The sequence below is a fragment of the Muntiacus reevesi genome, chromosome 3 (assembly GCF_963930625.1).
Source record: "Muntiacus reevesi chromosome 3, mMunRee1.1, whole genome shotgun sequence".
Taxonomy (NCBI): Eukaryota; Metazoa; Chordata; class Mammalia; order Artiodactyla; family Cervidae; genus Muntiacus; species Muntiacus reevesi.
In genome coordinates, this window is record NC_089251.1 from 149,652,737 (window position 1) to 149,658,800 (window position 6,064).

The following is a 6,064-nucleotide window of genomic DNA, read 5'->3' on the forward strand; positions in this document are numbered from 1 at the left end:
AAGGGCAACTTGGTTCTTTTAAGGGTTATGGTTATTGTTCCAGGACTTTAACATAACAGATGAGCAGTGGGTTCCCTGTTAGGTACCCACAGGTGAAGAGAGCTGGATTTGAATGGAAAGGAGAGGTGTGCTGTTGGAACTTAATGGATAGCTGGGAAGGGTATCCACAACTTGATACGCCCAGTCCAGGGCTACCATCTCTGTTTGTTAAGAACTTGAAATAGGTTCCTGTCTCAGTGCACCTGATCTTTATTAATAAACAGCATAGAAGTATGGCTTACTTTTAAAAGTTTTGTGTGTTTATTGAGGACAGATCCTGATTTGCAAGATAGAACATTGCTTTCTAGTTTTTACACTATAAAGCACAAGATCTTGTGCAATATTGAGTTTTTTACTTTAATCTGTGTCAAGAATGTACTCTTGCTATAGAATTCTATAGAGCTATAGAATCATTTGCTCTGTGGGGATAAATTCCAGTCTGCTGCTCAGTTTGACCCTGTGGTTGCTGCTAAGAGGTCTGGTATAAGCTAGGCACCAAGATGAATGTTTCTGCTTTCCTTATCTAGTTGGAATTGTTTGGACAGAATAGAAGGAAAAAGTCCATCACAGATACAAAACCAAAGTCACTTGAGACTGTACCTAGAAATTGCTTTGTTATTAATAAATTGGTTGGGTTAGAAAAGCAACAGATGAAAGAGGACTGAATGAATAAAGGGCATTTAGTCTAGTGTGCTAGACACTGGACTAAGTAGTTGCATTATTTGAACCCTTAGAACAATCAGGTTAGGAATTACTTACCAAATCCATGCTATAGTTACTGAACTGAGGCTCTGAATGGTTATGTAACTATTAACCTCAGCTATTGAGTGGTAGCTGTTAAATCTCAGCTATTAGTGGTAGATCCCAGATTTGAACCAGGGTTTAATTGAAAGAGCTCAAACCAAAGAGCAAGCCTGGAATGAACCCCTAAACCAGGATCTAGGTAATTTTAAGAAACCTGAGAGCTCCAGCCAGAGAAAATCATAGATAAATGGGGAAATTACCTTTTCCTTAGACTAGAATAACTGCACAAGGCGACTGAAGTTTTAGATTCCAGAGAAGTACAGAAGTACCAAAGATCAAGAGGGTTCCTTCAAACACTGTTTGGGCAAGACAAAGGATGCTAATGACTAGGTGAACAAGCAGGAATTGTAGATCTCCCGAGAAAACCTGCTCTGGGCACACACAGAAATCACTTGGGGAACCACACAGAGTACAATGTCCAGGCCCCGACTGCCATACTGTTGAAAGCAAGTGGATTTATCTGAACAAGCACAGGCCCACAGAGGTCCTTTCCAAGGCAAAATTTACAGGTGTGTGTTATAATAAATGTTATGAGTCTGAGAGAAAAGAAGCATGGAAGACACACAAACACGGATCTGATATTTAGCCCTGACCATGGAGGTGAACATTTGTCAAGGCAGCTGGATCTAGCTTTTATAAATAGAAAAATGAAAAGGAATGCCACTATGAAGTCAGATCCTGCTATTTCAGGAAGAGCTGAGAAAATAGGGTGTTTCTACTGCAACCTGGGCAGTCCCAGCTAGGCTTAAGTCTTCAGGGGTATCTTCCTGATCACAGAAACCAGTGATTCTTAAACTGGGTTGGATATAAAGGACTGTATTGAAGTAAGTGATTGATGAAACCAAAAATTTTAAGATGGAGTATGTTTGTGCATGCTAAGTTGCTTCACTTGTGTCCAACTCTTAGTAACCCTATGGACTATAGCCCTCCAGGCTCCTCTCTCCATGGGATTCTCCAGGCAAAAATACTAAAGTGGGTTGCCATGTCATCCTTCAGGGGATCTTCCCAACACAGGGATCAAACCTACTTCTCATGTCTCCTGCATTGGCAGGCGGGTTCTTCATCACTAGCACTACCTGGAAAGCCCAACAAAAGGAATCAATTCATGCAAAGACCCAAGACTCAAAATCACATTGACCTATGCCATCAAGTTATACACCATCAACAAGACTCTTGGTTACCAACATCCTGCAACCTCAGCTGGTCTAAGATGGTGTCTCTTTTTGAGTCTAATATACGGACTGTCCAGAAGGATATAAAAAACAGGCAACCTCAGGAGAAACAGAAGTAATAAATATAAGAAGCTGAAATAGTAACACTCATCCTTTTTGTATGTAAATATTTTTATTGTATCATAACATTGTAGGTAGGGTTCTCTGTATCATAATGCATTTAAGATATTCAAGAAAATCTGATATACTGAGCTTGCAATTTTAAATGTTCAGAAGTATTTGATTAAATAAGCAGTAAGTACTTAAATGTTCAGAGAAATTTAATTTCATACACTTAGACTGTCCAGTTACATAAGCAGTCTGTGAGTATCTAGAGAAATGCTATTTAATTTTAAAAGGAATTTAATCAAAAATGATCTTTAGGAACACATAAGGAATTCCCAGGCAAAGAGAAGTAGATTGATATCAGTGGATCTATAGGAAGTTAGAACTCCACCCCCAAGACTTAGCATTTGGACTCGCTGGATGCTGGGGGTCTAGGGTTTCAGGTAAGGCCAAGTGTGGGAATGGAAACGAGGGCGAAATTAGCTGAAGGATTACTGATATTGGACTTCCAGTTCTTATCCCCTTTTCCCAGACCACCAGGTGAGTTGCCTACTGGTTAATTCTCTGTAAAATGAATAGAAATGAGTGTCAGCCTGGGACACCAGGAGGAGCAGAGAGCTAGGGTAGAGAGGGACTAAAAGCAAATGAAAGCCTACATTCCAAACTCTGGGATCCTCGGTTCCTTACAACCTTACAGAATGCCAACTGCCAGGCATTGTGTCTACTTCATCTGTCCCTATTCCTGTTCTCAACCCCATATTTTCTAGGGCAAGAGATAGGAGAATCCTTTTGAAGAAAAACAGCAAAGACCTCTGAATTCTGCCATTTGTGGAGTGCCCCCAGTGAAAAGGCTGGCTCGGGTCACCTTATAATGGAACTCACCAGTCATTATGCCAATTCCAATAAACTGTACATTTTTTTGAAGTACATTGCCTTCAAATATTAAAGACAAACAAGAACCATTAGACAGCCAAGGAAGACTTCAATGGGAGGATTGCAAAAACCAGAAAGGACCTAAGGGGAACTTAAGATGAAATCTTGTCTCCACAAAAGAAGAAAGCTATTTTTTTAAAAAAAGGATTAATTAGAAAAAAAAAATCTTGAAAATTGGACGTCCCTGGTGGCGCAGTGGTTAAGAATCTGCCTGACAATGCAGGGAACTCAGGTTCAATCCCTGCTCTGCAAAGATTCCACACGCTGCAGAGCAACTAAGCCTGTGCACCACAACTGCTGAAGCCTGCACACTTCAGGGTCCGGGAGCCACAGCTAAGGAGCCCCATGTGCTGCAACTGCTGAAGCCCATGTGCCTAGAGCCTGTGCTCCACAACAAGAGAAGCCACAGTGAGAAGCCCCTGCACCGCAACTACAGTAGCACCCACTCTCTGCAACTGGAAAGAGCCTTAGTGCAGCAATGAAGACCCAGCATAGCAAAAAAAAAAAGTCTTGAAAGTGAAAACTATGGCAAATATAAAATTAACTGAAAGGGCTGGAAGATAGAATTGAAGAAATCTAAAAGGCAGAACAAAAACAGATGGAAAATAAGTAAAAGATAAGAAAGTCTAATTACTTAGGAATTTCTGAATGAAAGAACCACAGTATGTGGAGAGGAGGAAATTATCAAACAAATAATTCGCAGAAATTCCACAGGACTCAAAGAAATAAGCCTGTGACTGAAAGGATCTGTAAGTTGCCCAACGCAGTTAACACAGGCAGCCAGGCAGATGGCATGGATTTTCGAGAGCTCCTGCTCAGTCACTTCGGTTGTTCCAACTGTGTGACTCCATGGACTGACTGTACCAGGCCCCTCTGTCCATGGGATTCTCCAGGCAAGAATACTGGAGTGGGTTGCCATCTCCTTCTCCAATTTTCAGACTACTCAAAGAGTAAATGTTAAAAGTTTGCAGAGATTAAAAAAAGGATGTCAAAAGTACTGATTATAAGAACGTCATCAGATTTCTCAGGGGCAGCACCAGCTGCCAGAATACAGTGAAGTCAGATCTTCAAATTATGAAGGGGGGCTATTTTTAATGTGGAGTTCTAGCCTCAAGTGAGTTATAAAACAATGACATCTTCAGATACTCAAGGATTCTAAAAATTTAGCTCCCATTTACCCTTTCTCAGGAAGCCACTAGATGATTACTTTTGCATTTTGAGAGTTAAAAAAATAAAAGGGAAGCCAAATTTCAGGAAGTAAGTACCCCAAGAGGAGGGGGGGCGGTAATTCTAGCATGACTGCCAGGGATTACAGCTACCCAACAGCCTGGAGAGCAACCAGTCCAGACTGGAGCAGGAGGAGAGTGGCTGCAAGTAACAGAATACTCAACTCTAAGTGACTTGAACACTAGAGATCTGTTATCTCACATAACCAGAAGTGCCCCGGGGAAGGCAATGGCACCCCACTCCAGTACTCCTGCCTGGAAAATCCCATGGGCAGAGGAGCCTGGTGGGTTGCAGTCCATGGGGTCTCGAAGAGTTGGACATGACGAGAGACTTTACTTCCACTTTTCACTTTCATGTATGGGAGAAGGAAACAGCAACCCACTCCAGTGTTCTTGCCTGGAGAACCCCAGGGACGGGGGAGCCTGGTGGGCTGCCGTCTATGGGGTTACACAGATTCGGACACGACTGAAGCGACTTAGCAGCAGCAGCAGAAGTGCCCACTCTAGGTTGGTTCATTCAACCCTTGATGTTAGGGTTCTGAATTGGCTTTTCTGGAATCAACGCCCCTTTATGTGAAAAGATTGGAGATGTAGCTGCAAACTTCACGTCCTCACGTAACCAGGCAAAAATTAAGGAAGAAGTTTCTCTTCGAAGTTTCTTTCCACAGAGACAAAAGTCTTATCTGGTAGGTCTTATCCCAGTCCTCCCTTCAGATTCCACTGACCAGATGCCACTTCAAGAAAAGTTTCTAAAGGTGGTGGGGTTTTTCCCCTTTATGATATGGAAAGTTTAGATGCCCCCCAATTTTTTTTTTTGAATTTTCATTGGTGTGTGCATGTCTGACTCTTTGGGACCCCGTGAGATGTATGTAGCCTCCCAGGCTCCTCTGTCCGTGGGGATTCTCCAAGCAAGAATACTGGAGTGGGTTGCTGTTCTCTTCTCCAGGGGACCTTTTGGACCCAGGGATCGAACCCGGGTCTCTTTATGTCTCCTACAATGGTAGGTGGGTTCTTCACCACTAGCGCCACCTTAACTCCACAGGTCATAGCCTTCAGAGCAAACACAAGAGCACAGATATTGGAGCCAGATTGCCTGGGTTTTTTCTCTATCGCTTCTAAGACTCGCATTCTAATGATACTTGGGGAACCTCATGGGTCAAAGGGATGGCTAAATCAAGGCAATATTTGGGTATTCCTGGGTTCCCTCACTAAAATATAACCTACATACTATCATAATACCAGCCAGTTATGTCCAACTACTAAGTTAGATTCTGAACCTAAGAACGGACTTATGGCATTTGTAAGAATAGTAGTAAAGTACAGGTTCTTTTTTCCATAAACAGAGTAGTACTGTACCAGGAAAAAAACTATCTAGGTCTTATCTTTGTCACTTAAAAAAAAACACAAAAAATATTTTTCTCATTTAAAAGGTACATGATTTAAAAAAAAAAAATGTGGCATGCGGGATTTTAGTTCCTTGACCAGAGATTGAACCCAAGCTCCCTGCAGTGAAAGCTTGCAGTTTTAACTACTGGACCGCCAACGAAGTCCCAAAAGGTACATAATTATAAAAACTACTTATGCCCTGGGAAGACACCTCATTTGTAAGTGGAAACTTACTTTACCTGTGTGAAGGCACAAACCAAGCTCCATGTGAGTGGACTGTATGAATCCTTGACTACAGTATACCTACCACATGGCAGAGAGCAGCCACTCAAAACAGATCACTGCAAACACGCATTCACAGAGGGACCTAACCCGTGAAGTCCTTGGCTGAGCTGAGGA